Below are 15,909 nucleotides of genomic sequence, written 5' to 3'. Positions count from 1 at the left end.
TTGTCTGTTAGGAGCCATTTCTGCTTTGAACATGTCTGAATGAGAAGAAGGAATGAGGTGTAATTTCTTGTTTTATCTTGAAGGATCTGTAGCTAACCTGCTTTGGCTAGCTGAGTTCTCAGAGTTGAGAGCATTGAGCCATCATGAACACCAGCAGGTTGGGGTTTCACTTCCTGCACTCATATTTTATATCATGCAGCTGCTGGAGCTGCAGACCAAACAGGCAGCTGGCAGAAAGCTGCCTGCAGCTGGTGGCCTCCTACATTCTGCAGGTGTTGCTGGGCAGAAATAACCAGGGACCAATTGGTAGCACCCACCTGCTTTCTGGCATGGGCGGAGGGGATATAAATCAGCAACAGAGGGGGAGTGGGGGAAGTGCCTGTCTTTGCTTGACTGTTGAGAAGGTCTGGTGTCTGCTGCTTTGGTGGGTTGGCTAGCAGTGCTGAATCCAAGTTGCTAATTCCATATACAGTGCTGCTCCATCCAATGACTCGACGTTTTAAATGTCAGATATCTTATCAAGAAGTTAAAAAGCAAACTGAAGGTAATGAATAGCAGTCAGGTAGATGATGTCAGTTACTTGGAGAGAAGCAGTTATTCAACGCTATACTCACATGGGTGCCATATGGCAAAAGACCACAGGCATGAGAGCCTGTAAGTAATATTATTATTATTTTCATTAAAGGTTTATATGCTAGGTGCTACTTTCATTCGTTTCATATGATGATTAAATAATAAACTGTAGACAGCTTGTAGGCTCCACCATCTGTTCTAGGTCCCCATACTTCCTATTTTAAAATCCTGAAAAGGTAAAAATTATTTTCAGTTTTGGATGAGCTTCGTGTGGACATTTGGACATTGGAAATGTCACACTTGTGTATGTGCAAAGCTGTTCTCTGTGGTTAGGAGTTGAGACTTTTGGCTTGATTTCCTGTAAAATCTTTCTTTTTTTCTACTCTTTTAGAAGATACTGAGTCTATTGGACAGTGGGTTCAACTAAGATGCCCTTCATTGTTTTGAGAGGTGTTCGTTGTACTCAGGTTTCTTTTCTCTGTTGACCAATAAGATTGTTACACCTGTCTTTCCTTGCAAACTTCCTGGTTGATGTGTGCAATAGATCAGCATCTAGTTTGCTTGACTTTGTCTCTCATGTAGCTGCTGTGCAGAACCAGTCCTGCTTTCCACTCTTAACTATCCTGGCTCAGCCCAAAAAATAAATAATGTTCTTATAAATGGTTAATTAAAGAAGAGTAATCATAAAAGCCTAAGAATTGATGTAAGCAGTAGCAAGCTGCATCTTGAACTATGAGACCATCCTTTTGGTGATTGACATTGCTATGTTACTGAAACTTGAGCACGAATGCATAATCATAATAAGAAGTTTCCAACTGTCTCTTTGAGGAAATCAGATTGGTTTTGAAGTATAACCACCCCATTTTTTTTCTGTTACATACAGAAAATGTAGGAATATAAAACTCCTAATATGAGTAGCTCCACCTTTTAACTATTTCAGTTGCAGGCTGTAAGAGTTTCTGGGAGCTGACATATTGTTTGAATCCATCTGTATGGGCTTGGCCTGCTAGAACCTGTGGTGTGAAAATGTCTTGTACTACATACATTGTGAGGTGCTCCAGTGAAGTCAGTGGGGCCATTTGTTGCACGTGTATTTGTCTGGTAGAGCTCGGGTCTGCATGACTCACAGTCCTTTTAGTTCCTTTGGACTTGGAAAATGAGGAAAATAAGAGTTTAATTTAACAAATCTTTTCCAGATAACTGACACATGCCTTGAAAGATTAAAGATACTTAAAGGGGCACATGATGTGATTCTTGTGGGTGTCCTGTTCAGGGCCAAGAGTTTGACTTTGATGACCCTTGTGGGTCCCTTCCAACACAGAATATTCCATGCTCATGTTAAAAGATTAAAGATGTTCATTTAAGGGAAGGAGTGTTAAATTTACAGAAGTCCAGGGAAAATGAAACCAGTGGTTTGTGTTTACAGGTAACTTAAATTAAAAAGAAAAAGTATCACAGGAGTATTATTTTTACTGCACAATCATGAGGATTTCTTCCTGTCATTAAAGTTGCTCATTAAAGCATAATGACTCCTTTTGCTCTGCAGCATCTGATTCTGTTAGCAAGGTGAATCTGTTAGCAAGGACCCCTCCAGGAAAGTCACAAGGGTTTTGCTTTCAAGAGAGCACACCATGTTGCCATGTTTCTTTCCTGTTGCCTGTTTGGTGAGCAAACAGTCCTTCTATGAGTTCATCCAGTGATCCGGTTCACACTAAGCAGAGAGACTTAACCTTCAAACTTCTATATCCAACTATCTCTTACATCTGTCTTACTGCATTTTCTAAAAATTTTAGATTAAAAACAAGCTCTGTTCTTGATGCCTTGTCAAAAGATCTGTTTTGTTTGGTTTTTTTTTTTTTTTTGTACAGGAATGCTACTGCAGTGATCTATTAGGGCACTTGAGTCCTGAAGCATCTCAGTTTTTACAGGTCAGCCCTTCTCAAGTGAACCTCAAACTGAATACCCTTTACTTTTTCTGACTGCACCAGCTAGTATGATAAATTCAACTTTCTTTGCAAGCTGGTTTATATAGAAACCAACCTTACTTGATAAAATGTTTTGGTTCAAGCGGAAGATACGTCATGGTGAGAGCTGAATTCTGTAAAGCCTTCTAGCCAGTTGCAGGACAGTGCTGCTCTCCAGTTTGCTCAGTTTCATTGGATTTTGCCTGGTAACTGAGTTTCACCCAGGATGATTCGCAGAGCTGGCGAGCAGGAATCTGTAACAGCAGCAGCCCTGGGTGTTGGTTCTCTGCCCTGTGGTACCATAGCAATTTGGGAGTGGCTTTGTTTAATTAATAATCAAAATATTTTACTTGCTGCCTTTAGTTTGACTAGGGAAGTGGAGAGAGAGCCTACCTGTGGCTTAACACAGTAATGGGGTTTAAATATTATAGCAGATAAATGGCAAAGACTTTGCTCTGTCCATTAAGGAAGACACCCTTTTCCTTTCTATGTGTGTGTTTTTTCAAGATAGTATTGCATTCTGAACATGCTGGAGAGAGCATCCTAATGCAGGAATGGAGTTCTCAGCCAGCAGTTTTGAGATGGCTAAAAGTTAATGCTGGGTTTGTTGTGCTGGTTAAACAATAGCTTGCAGCTAAGTTGTACAAAGAGTATGACTGCAATTCTTCTAACAGGAAGTGAACTGGATATAAAACTAAATGCAAATAAAAGCTCCACCCTACAGTTTTGGGTCTTTTGTTATATTATTCTATGTTTTTAAGATCGTCTTATCCTCCAGTTCATGCTAAGTCAGGAACTTAGGAAAGATTAATGAAAGACCCAGCAACATCTCTTTTCCCATTAGCTGCAGGTGCCAGTATTGATATTTTGGAAAAGAAATGCATATTTGGAAGCTGTAATAGTAACACTAGTTCTTTGTTTTGGTCAAGATACCCCTGCCCTTTGGCCTATTCATTCACCCTGCAAGTTCAAAATAACAGTGGAGTCAGATTCAGCCACTTTTTTTTCATTAATTCTTTTTTTTTTTTTTTTTTACCCAGACTTTTACAGAGGGATGAAAACTATGATTTAGGCAAGCTTTTTGTAAAGGGTGACTGTAGATCCAGAGTTATTTATTGTCAACCAAACATTTTAAACAAAATACCCCTACTCATAAAAAAACCCCAGTGAAGCTTTCCACTACTTACTTCACAGTATAGAGGTCCAGTCTGAAACAGCTTTACACTGGTATCACAAAAGTGTTTTGGGGAATACTAATATTTTTGTGCCTAATATTTGAGTGCTTGATCAAAGACAGGGGTTTTTACTGTGTCAAATTGTCATTTTGGAAAAAAAAAATAACCTGGATATGAAAAATAAGAGTTTTTCAAAAGTTCTCATTAAAGAAATAAAATTTGTTTAGAAAAAGTAATTATTTTGGCTTAACTTCCCAAAATGGCATTGTTTTGGAGGGAACTGCCTGTGCTGCCTCTGCTTGTGGAGATCCAGTAAGAACTGAGAGTGTGAAGAATTCTGTGTGAAGAATTCTTTAAATGAAAGCATGAATCAGTTACAAGGTCTGTTTTAGAAAGGATTTAAGCAGCTGAACAGTCTGTTGGAAGATTGGTTAGGTGAAATAGTTTAAGTCAGATGGTAGGGTAAAATATGGCATGACAGATGAAAGTTGTAGTTTTCCACAGGAGTCTCCCACCTTTGGTAGAAAATCAGATAGCAGAATTTTTCCTTGGGGAGTAAAATCAAGAATTTAAGTGCTCCTTGAAACTTAGTGGGGCTTTTGAAAATGTTAGAGCAGTAGATTCAAATTTTGAAATTATTTACTCAACCTACAACTCCAGGACAAAATGTCACTGAAATTTGAGCAATTTTGGACCCAAGACTTGGATGCACAACCCAGTTTTGCATTTCATGCCTACTATTACTGAATATACTCAGGACTTTCTACTAAGTCACACTCATGTTCTTGTTGATTAGAAACACTTTGTTAAATATGGGTTAGTTGTTTAGCTCTGCACAATAAGTACAGCTTTTGCCATTTGAGAGGAGTTTGTTTTGGATGTGAGCACAGGTCATTCTAGAGTCCTTGTGGGGCATCGCAATACAACATCTAAACCTTGAGTCCAGTTTTTCTTAGTACCTCTACCATTCAGGTCTCCAAAGAGGACATCAAATAACCAGCAACTGTAAATCTGTAAAACCATTCACTTAAATCATTTATGAAACTGTTATTATTACAATAACAAAAAGGGAAGTAATATACATGGAGATGTGAGAGCACAGGGTGCCTGTGAGGTTGATGGTGTCTCCTATGCCAGAGCTGCCAGAGCAGAGTGATGCTGTAAGTACACACATCAGTAAAGGAAACAGCAGGTCACAACACAGCTACATGGATGTTTGGAAAAGCTTTTCCTTTTGAGTGGTAAATCTTGGCTTATCTGATATAATACTGTGTGATACTTTAATCCCCAAAGGAATAAAATTGGCCTATACACCACTGAGGTTCTTTGGGGGACAGAAGTGATCATACCATCATTTTGACAGATGGAATGTACTGGCCTCATCATTACAGGGGATCAGTTAACTGCTTAGCCAGGTGCCTTCATTTCCATACTGTCCCTTTCAGTCAGTGGAGAACTTCCCTTTTCTTCTTGGGTGAGCTTTGCTATATTGCTGAGGAGCCCTTCCTTTGCCAGGACTATAAATAAAGTTTCACTTCCACCAGACATGATTTTGAGGTTAAGCTGTCTGAGGTATGGCCTGTGTGTCATGTGTTAATGCTCAGTTGTGTCCTGGTTCCTGTCCGGTTCCTGGAGACTGGCTTTGAACTGAGGCACCAGCTTAGAGTGAGATCTCAGCCTGATCCCTGAATGATCTGTGGGCATGATAATGCATATATATATATATATGTGATTATAACTTCTGGTTTAAAAAAAAAACAAACATGGCAGGGCAACTTTTTTGTTACCTGACTGAAGTATTTTTAATTAATTCCTTCATGTTTCATTTCTCCCAATTATACTGATGTCAAGATTTAATAATCTTTGAAATACTGTCCCTGTAGCACAGAATGTGGAAATACAACTCTGTATAATGCAAGGGTGGAGCAGGCATGTGTTCAGGCATCCTGAACAGGATATGCTGGCAGAAGTGTCCTGGAACTACCTTTCTCTTAATTCCTGCATTTAGCTCACTTGCAAAGCTAATTGGATATAGTTTCTTCATGTAAGCAGTAGCTTGGTTTGTATTTCTACTTTGTTTAATGACTAATCTCTTCCAATCTATATATGTTTAATCAGGAGATGACCTAGGTCAGATAACAGGTCTGCTGCAAATGCTGTTCTACTTGCAGCATGTTGTGCTAAGCAACAGCAAATCTGTTGAGAATTCTTGTAATGCAAATCCCTTTCAAAACACTTTTACTGATGGAGAGAAAACGTGTCAGATTGTGAATGGCTGCCTCCCTACTCATTACTGACTTCATGTTTTCAAGACCAGTTTAAGGGTTTAAATATACCCATGCTATTTTTATCCACGACGGTTTCCATTTCTCAAGCTGCTGCTAATTCAAGAACTTCCTTTACTATTAAGGAATTATTTATAGGTTGGATAGTTTTACATAATTTGTCCTAGATCTCAGACCTATCCTGGATCTTGTGTACTTTCATTCCTCTTCTTTCCTGTTTCTATAAATACAAATCTGATCTACAGATATCGAATTGCTGTGTCTGCCTGTCAAATCTACATTTTTAAAACATCTGTCTATGTATGATTATATTCATGTAGAATCCAGAAAGGACAAGGGGTCTTACTGAAGCAGTGATGCAGAAGGCCTCTTTTTTCAGTTAATATTTGGGATCAGGAGACAAGTTTTTTTTGCATGGCCATTTAAAACCTTTGATATCCATTAAGACTGCTGCTTGCTGATGCAAAATTGAAAAGTCCCATATACTTTTCTGCTTGTTTTGTGAAGTTTGACATTAAGAGGATCCATCAGAGAGTCTTTCCATCATGGACAACAGGCAACCCTGCTCCTCTAAAGGTGAATCTATTCCAATCTAGTAAGTCATGGCTGGTAGTGGGGACTGTCAAGTCGGATGAATCTGCCCACTGACAAAGGGCACACAGTCTCGTTATGATGCCTAGCGTGATGTCCATGATGTAGTCCATGCTCCGTGAGATCACTGCCTCTCTGATGAAGAAGAGGGCAGGGGGTTGACTCTGCCAGCCCAATGCTGGCTCTAATTGTATTCCTGTGGTGAGAAGCTCAGAAATGAGGCACAAAACAACTGTACTGAGCTGCTGCACTGGGGGGAGTATCGGGAGATTTTTCATGTGGTAGCCTGGTCAACAATGCCCCTAAATAGACCCACACAGGAGGATGGCTGTCATTCTGACCCAGGCTATTTGTTTCCTTCTTGCCTGATTATTGAAGATTAATATTCTACCTTCTTACCCTTGTAATATTCCGGGCTTGAAGGAGCATAGGAAACAGTGTATCCTATCAAACGAAGTGGTAGGGAATGATTTTTGAATGCTTGATCATTCTTGTCACACTGTTTGACCACTCTTTTTGTGTTGTAAATGTGCAGTAAGACCTTTGATCCCTGAGCTGGTCACATTAAGTTCACTGCTTGGGGTGAGGCCCTGGTGTGCATTCAGTGAAGCTTTTGTATCTGTGGAAAAGAATTAAGGGACACAGACTGCTTTGTGCAAACCAACCTGGGAGAATAGATGTGTTCTGGAATTAAGTTTAAGCTGTGCCTCTGCAGAGGGAGTGGCATTGCTGTTCAGGCTGGCTGCTGCTGCAGCTGAGTACAGCTTTGCCTTGCCCTGTTTGCCTAGCTGGGTGGATGCTGGAGACATGGGGAAAATGGATGGGAGCTTGGACTGCTTTACCTGCCATGCACAGGATCCTCGATGAAACACAGGAGTCACCATGCTGTGAACAGGGGAGAAACCTGCCCTGTGCTTTCTGTGACAAAAAGGGAGGGTGTGATAGTCACTAACAGCTCTTCCTGGCTGGATGCACTTCTGCTGGAGGAGGAAGTGAAGAATTAGGGTGGTGATACACACACTCATGGTGTGAACTTCCTGCAGAGTAGGAAAGGATGCTGTTATCTCCAACAAGGCCTCCCACAAACCCTGTGGGAACAATTGCAGCCACTCCTTACTTGAGTAACCTTGAGTGACTGCTTAGTGCAGTCCACGGTGAATAGCTGCATTGTGATGGGCTCGGCTCATTTCTGTTCTCCCAGGTGTTTCAGAAAGAAGAATCTCTAAATGAAGATAAATAGAATCAGTAATATAATAAACCAGACAATGACAAAGATGAGTTGAGCAGCAATCAAAACTCTATGCAGGGACTGGAAGTTTGCTGTCATGGATACATGCTCATTTCTGGGTTATTTTAATTTGTGCAGCTGACTTTATAATTCAAAAAAAGACAAAGTGCTGTTTTAGTGGAAAAAAAACCCCTATCATACCCATTGTTTTACCTAAAAATAAATGTGTTAGTTATAGCAGTTTTTCTCTGATTGTGAAAATTGACTTATGAATATTACTTAGATGATGATAAAATAATTTTCTAGTAACTTTTGAGAAAAATCAGCTGAAGAAGTTATTTCCTTATTTATATCCCTTGCTGTAGAAGCTGCCACTCTTACCTTCTTTGATTTATTTACCAGCTCAGTTAATCCAGGTGACCTTCCTTAGGTTATGCTTATAATTCCTTTTCTTCTTCATGCTGGGAAGGACCAAGACATAGGCACAATCTGCTTATGTAAGGAAGCTGCATAGTCTGGTGATATGAGAGAGAGAAATGTGTAAACACTGTAAATGGGGAGGCCAGATTCTTGAGCTCCTTCCTTAGCAAATCCATGCTGGAAAATGGCAGCTTAAGATAACTCAGACCAGCATCTTTGATGCAAAGAATTTATTTTTTTTACTTCCCAGGTAAATGGAGAAAAGAACCTAGAAAGGGCACATTTTGCATGTTGTTTTTTACTACCAATGATAATTTTTTTCCCTGTCACCCTATCATTTGTTGAGTAGGACAAGACTGCAGGTTACAGTATTTCTTTTAAATATCTGTCAGTGATTACTCCCTCCCCTGGGCAGCCACTGACAGCTGACTCATGCTTGTCTCCTAGAGAAGAACAGCCTCAAGGCTTTAGTTCCTGGCTTCATTTTGGCTCAACTTCAGGAAAATATGAGATATAAAGAGAAATTTTTCAGTGAATAACTTATTCTTTCTTTCTCCACTGTTGTTCAAATTTAGCCCTAATTTGACTTCCTTTCTTTCATGTTTTTCCTCTTAAATCAAGGGAGGATAAAAATCTTGTGCAGACAAGGTAATAATGACCAGGAGAATTGAGCTGCATGTGCGCTTTTTAAAAACAAATTAAGAAAATTTATCACTGTCATGTTTCTTAGTATGAAATGTTTTGCAGTAAATTAACTCACGGTTTAGTAGCATGGGTTGCTAAATTATCATGCCCAACTATATTCTCTCCTGCTGTCTTATCCAAATAACGAGTTGAAATATAAAGAAAAAATTTAGGTCCATGAGGTATAAGTGGTTTTGTCAAGAAAAAACAGAGCTATAGAAAGAGAATAGATTTTAAGTTTAATGTGTAGAATGGCTACACTTATGTAAGTTACTTATACAAGTCACCACTTATTTTCATGAATTTGAACCTGAAATTAACAAAGAAATCTGTACTTCCATTCAGCATCTACTTTTTGCCTAGCACTGTGATTTCAATGGTGTAAAACCTGTCCTTTTTATTTTAAACAAGCTAATCTCTATCTTCTGTTCTACTTTGTTTCACAAAGTCTAGCTTATATAGGAGATAAATTTGAAAATTTTCTGTAATCATTGCACAGTGATGCCTTGGTAACTGTGTGGATAATTAGAGATATGTTTTGTTGCCTGAAGAGGTGCATGGAGGAGTGATTAATGCTAACATATACCAGGAGGAGGCAGCCTTTCTATATAAAGATTTTTTAAGGAGATTATAACCACTCTGACAATTTAACTGCAGAAACACATGACAATGTGTTTGATGTTTCATACAGTAAGTTTATATCCTTCTTACATTATAAACTTAGTAATTAAAAATACTACCACCCATTACAGAAGAGATTATATGTTACAAGTATGCACCTAAATTGTATGAAATCACTTGATGTATAGGTAAATCACACAGAGAGTGATAGGTCTTCATGGTGCTTGTGCACACCCACCTTCAGGTAAAAATGGGGAATTTAGGAATTTGTTCTAATCCAAGCACTTCATGCTAACACTTACTCTGATTTTGCAGTAATATTGCCAAGATTAGAGAAAAGAACTTGTAAGGCAATCTCAAGACTTGGCTGGAAACGAGATGCACCCTGAAGGCCAAGGCTCTGCTCTGAGGCAATTGTTGTTCTCAAAATAGAAATTATAGAAGTTAACTTCATATTTGGTAGATACAGTGCCAACCCCTCACTCCTCCTGCAGCTTGCCTTGGGCTGTAGTGGATACTCTGCCTTCAAAACATAAGCCTCGCCCCTTAATTTGGACAAGGCTCACTAGCGTTTAGCTACTTGTTAAACTTCAGATAAGCATTATGATTATTGTTTAGTCATGTGTAAAAATGAACCAAGAAGAACAATAATAGCAGCTACCAGAGCTTCCCTTCATCAAGGCAGAGCCAGTATTGTCTACTGGGAAAAGTGCATTTTGCTTGTGCATTAATCACTTACCTGAATTACCACATGAGAGGTATAATGGTCAAAAAGGGGAAATGTATTCATGTCAGCTTTAGGTTCTGCTGTTGGGGCCAAGTTCTGTTCCTCCCCTCCCCCCACTTCCCACCATGGAATCATAGAATGATTTGGATTGGAAGAGACCTTAAAGATCATCCAGTTCCATGTTGCCTGCCATGGACAAGGACTAGACCACTAGACCAGGTTGCCCAGGGGCATCCAACCTGGCCTTGAACGCTTCCACTGCAGTCCTAGTAAGGCCAGCAGTTGCATGCAGACCTCTAATTCCTGCTGTTTGTTCCCCATGCCATGTGTGTCAGTGGAGAGGCAGTTTCAGAGAGACACTCAGTTGTTCTGGTTACCCACAAAAGGCATGGAAGCCATAATCATGCCACCTGTCTTTCCTCCACCCCTGCATCAGCAGGCAAAGCAATCTACACTTCCACAAACGAAATACCCTTAGGAGTACACTTTTTATTCCAGATTTTGCATGTGTATCCAATGCCTTCAGAAATTGTGCATGCAAATAGATGAGTTTTTTATTTTTCCCTGCACTGTTTTAAATTACAATAATTATTTTTATGGCAGATTTTACTTGGTTTTCAACTTTGCTGTTTCAAAATGTGGCTACCAGCCTCACAGCTTTTTGGCAACTTGCCCATGTTGTCCCTATGTAGTTTGAATATTTCCATGATATATCAGCATACCACCAGCAAATGTATTAGGTCTATATGACTGAAATATACACATTTATATGTGTGTGTAATACCAGAGTATTTACTGGCACTGGCAATACTTGCTATTGTCAATCTTGGACCCACAGTTTCTTCTTTAAATGAATTTTAACTTTACCTGGAGACACGGTAGCTACTAAAAAACCTTTACCATCTAGCACTGTGGAATTATGTTTACCACAAGTATTTTGGGACTCTACTCTTTCTCAAAGACGTTGATACTACTGGTTTTGTTGCTCAGCAGGCCACGTTATGAAACTATATAGCAGGAAGAATTTTCTTTAGCTTTCTTGGTGAGTCATCCTCTCTCTCTAAGGACACGTATCCTTTGATTTGCTTCACTGCAGGAAGAAAAGGCTTTAAGGTTTGTGTGTGGGTTACAAAACTGTGGATGCTCTCTTTTATTTTCCTCAGCACAATACCTTTTCCCCTCTTAATTTCAAGAATTCAGATGACAAATTGAACACATTTAACAGTCAAGAAGAGGCAGTGCTAATTAGTTTCTGCTTATTTTAATCCATATTAACTGGATAAATGCACCTTCAGTTCTTTGTCTAGCCACATGCTTTTTGTGTCATCTTAACCTACCTATGTTTTAGTTTATTCTGTATAAAAATATGTATAAAATTCTTAGTATAAAAACTAAGCATCCTTAGCTCCTGTGACTCTCTTTAGGGTAAATAACCAAAGGAGCTGTCACTCTCTTTATTGTGACTTCCGTATCATAGGGAACCTTCAGGCAGCACACCTGCCAGTGGGTACAGCTTGGCCTAATGCTTAAGATGTTTGGTCCTTTGTGCTCCAGAAATGCCCTGTAGCTATACCTAGGGCTGTACAAGCTCAGTTCACCATCTGTGTAGACAACACCTTTGGTCAGGAAGGGCAGCCTCGAGGTATCCCTTGTTGTCATAGTTGCTGGTGTTTATATAGTGGATACCACATAAACACTTAAGAGAGGTTCTTAAGTGCAACACTCGCACTGTTGCCTTCTAGAAATAGCATATGAAATAATACTTATTCATTTAAAATTTTCTGTGAGATATCAACAAAGATGTTTCTTGGCTTTTATAAACAGCAACCAACCAAACACTAAAGGTTTCTTTCTCTTTAAAGGAATTGTTCCATATCCCATATCTTTAGTCAAAGAATGCAGGAAAGCCCATAATAGGTTTTCACTGGAGTATGACTCCCTGTGTATTCATTTGTTTGGCAGGTAAATAAGAAAGGGCGTTTTTCCAGAGTGGGAAAGATTAAGTCTCCAGGCCCAGGGTAACTGCTGCTCTGAATCTTTGAATTCCCTTTTCGAAATTCATTATGGCATTTAAGAATTTTTGTCTTCTGTCAAGGTCAAGAGTATATGAATTAATGAGAACCAAGCCATTGAGGCCATGAGGGAATATTTTTTTCAATTAGGGTAAAAATCCTTCTTACTGGGAACATATATGTGAAAGTACTTGATAACAGTAAGGTCTGTTGGAGGTGGAGTTGTCTTCCAAGTGAAGCAGTGAAGGTCTTGAAGATGTGAACTTTTGTTCCACTCTTATGGTGCTCTGTTAGAAGTGCTCAAGAGCTGTTTAAAATCACAGACACACCTGCTTGTAGGCTTGAAGCAAAAAAAAACCCACAACAAAGCTTAGCAGAGCAAGGCTCCTGTTCTTTTCATCCTGTACAATAACTCTCACCTTAGGGTGTAACTTCTTCTCCTTGCAGTTCCTGTCCTCTTCCCTGTATGTGAGCATAAGCAATGAAGCCAGTAGTTTGTATGTATCTGGGAACTTGTTTCTCTGCAGCTGGCTGAACGCTAAATAACAGGGTGTGTTCATGTGTGCCAACCTTTTACAAACACTTGAGGATATGTAGCTGGGGTGTGCAAAGCAGTAAGGGGTGAGACCTCAGAAAGGTAACAGAAGACACAGTGGGTCTTTTTGAAGCACTTTTAGGTTCTTTCCTGAAGGAGTGACCAAGTCTAAGCACCAAAACACTCCATGAGGAGTGTTGTCACATGAGTGTTATAACCTTAAAAAATTATTGCATATGGTATCTTTTCCTCACAAGTCATACTTAGATGTGTACAAAGGGTGACTTGATGAATGTCTACTAAAGAACAGAAGGAGCTGGAATTACTGGGAAATGTCAAAATGCAGTGCTTGATATGACAGCATGTGCTAAAAAATGATTCCACTGTATTTGGGTTCTTTCATATTATAGAAAGGTAGGAGAAGCTGTTGTTGTTGTGTGTCTTACCTTATTCTGAAGAGATCAGCAAATAACTGATACCTCCTAAGAGAAAACAGCATGCTGAAAGATTCACTTCTATTGACTAGTGGGTCAGTTACTTTACTATACACAGCAGCAACCAAAGATGGCAAGTGATGAACATGAGAACCCTGAACATCAAAAAAAAGCAATAAATATACAGACTGCAAATTCTGTACATTTTCTGATGAAAAAGTAAATGTTCCTCCCCTTCTGATTGGTGGTTTTGGTCTTTTGAATTGCCACAGACTATTAATTTCCACCTGAATCATACTGTAGATCTGTACATCCATTTGAAAAAAGGAACAAACGAAAGGAAGCAGATCAATGACTTGGCTGATCCTGCGGAGGACACCTCAGCATTTGGAAATTTCTCTGTGTCAGCTTTTGGCTAGAACATGTGTAGTACACGAAACAAGCCAAATTATATCAGTCTCATTCTGCAAGATCAAGTTACTTTTGCATTTTAAGTGCTGAGGTGTCCCACAGTCTCTCACCTCCATGGTACACAAAGGTACGGTGCCTTTTCTTTTGTTCTGGTCAAGTGCAAATATTTGCACACGGGAAAATGTTTTAGCTCTGCAGACCAATAGATCAGCCATCTGTCTGGAAAAGGCAACGCCTTTCTGCACTGAGACGGATACATAGGGGAGGATCCTGTTCTGTCAGTTCTCAGATTCCTGTGCCTCACCTCGCTGACGTTAAGGCCACGTTTGTTTGACTACTCTTGGTCTGATTACAGCAGATAAGTCCAGACAGTAAAGTAGATGCGGATATGTGAACAAGTGGTAATAAAGTTTGCTTCCCAGAATGTGTCATGCTCACAGTAAAGGCAGGACTCACAGAAGTCTTTTTGTGTAAAACATGTACATCCACAGGTGATGCTGTATTATGCTCATGTTAATATTAACATCCAACATATAGAATACAGGATATGAATTCTGTAAAAGCACACAGTCTGCACAGGTAGGTTTTCTCAGCTATTGGTCTTTATACTGTGACTGAATTTATTCAGTGTAAAACAACTTCTGCTCTCACATCCACATTTTCAGTCTTAATTTCTCCTCCTTCAGCTCTAACACAAACAATGGAGGTTAAACAAACCTGGTTGGTTTAGTTCCAGATAACCAAGGAACAAAAGGAACAGTTTCCAACTCTTTCTTAAGAAAAAGGGAAGTAAAGAATATGGATAAAATTCTGCCCACTAATATTGTGAATAAATCTCTGCGGCATGCAAGCAAACAGAAAGGGAAGAAAAGAGGGAGTAGTGTGTCCTGCTATTTATTATACTGTTTATTTCAGAAGACAAAAGTCTGAGTGTCTGCTCCATCAAAAGAAATATTACCCGGCAAAACAGTCTTCAAAGAGGAGAAGACAGAAATATAGTCACAGCTTGAAAATTAAGGATGAATATTGGAAGTATGTGTGCAACATGCAGGGTTTTTTTAACCTGAATATCTAGCTCCACCAAAAGGCCTGGATCTGAATCTTTAAGAATCAGAAAGATTTAGTCTCATTTTGGAAGGCTGAGAACAGATTTCAGCCTGCCACCTATGGGGATTTTAGAAAGGAAAGAAGAGGGTGAAATCCCCTTTAGCCACTCAGCAAAGAGATTTCATCTGACACAGTGGTACTTATGTGCCTGTGACATCTCTGGAAAGTGGCTGCTCTCTGCTTGAATAAGTGGTTTGTTAAAACGGTTACAAACTCCTATTTCAGTAGAAAATACTGTTTTAGATTATAGGTGTAATCAGTATCAATAATACCTTTGGAAATTCATCCAGATTTTCTTCAAATGTTAAAACAACATGCATTGCAGTGTAGATCTAAAGGCTAACTTTTGTTCAACAATGAAGTCGGTGATCAGTGTATTATTCTGAAAATGTAGTTATTTATTCTATTTAATTCACACAGTTTATTTCCTGTCTGCTGACTCAATAGCAAATGTCAAAAATAAGCAAAACAACAGTAGCTTTTCAGGCCCTGGGCTTGCATTACTTGTTTCTTCCACAGTCCCAATAAGTGGTAATTCTACCATTTATTTTCTCTTACAGCACTGAGGTAAGACAGACTCTATGGAGTTTAGCTTTCCTGAGCCCAAGCAAGTTCTGGACTGTGGTCCTGTATCACAAATTTTTTGGGATTCCAGCTCTGTGGATTCTTAACAGACATCTTTTTGCTTATGACCATGGATCCAATTTTAAACTAGATTTGAAGAGGGAAGGGGATAAAACCATGTTCACTAGAGAATAAGCCTGGTAGTGGCACACAAATGTTTGAGGGACAGTGTGCTAGTGATGTCCTTTGGTCTGCCCTCTCAGTGGTGGTAGGGGATGGAGATCCATGCAGCAGCAGAGACACAAGGGTTATTCATGTGTTAGAAAACGTGGAAGTGCCTGAGAATCGTCACGCAGGAATTAGGGCTTCTCCCTCAAAAATGTGGCAGGATCAGTAGCCCAACTGAGGTGCATCTACACGACACACGCAGTGTGGGACACAAAGAGAAAGAGCTGGAAGACTGTGAAGCTGGAGAACTATGGTGTAGGTTGCCACCAAGGAAACATGGTAGGATGACTTGCACAACTGGAGTGCTGCAATGCATGGCTATAAGCTCTTCAAAAGGGACAGGCAAGGAA

This window comes from Myiozetetes cayanensis, unplaced genomic scaffold (genome assembly GCF_022539395.1).
Source record: "Myiozetetes cayanensis isolate MyiCay16 unplaced genomic scaffold, myiCay2020 scf1, whole genome shotgun sequence".
Classification (NCBI taxonomy): domain Eukaryota; kingdom Metazoa; phylum Chordata; class Aves; order Passeriformes; family Tyrannidae; genus Myiozetetes; species Myiozetetes cayanensis.
The sequence above is the reverse complement of the archived record's forward strand: the minus strand, read 5'-3'. Positions refer to the sequence as shown.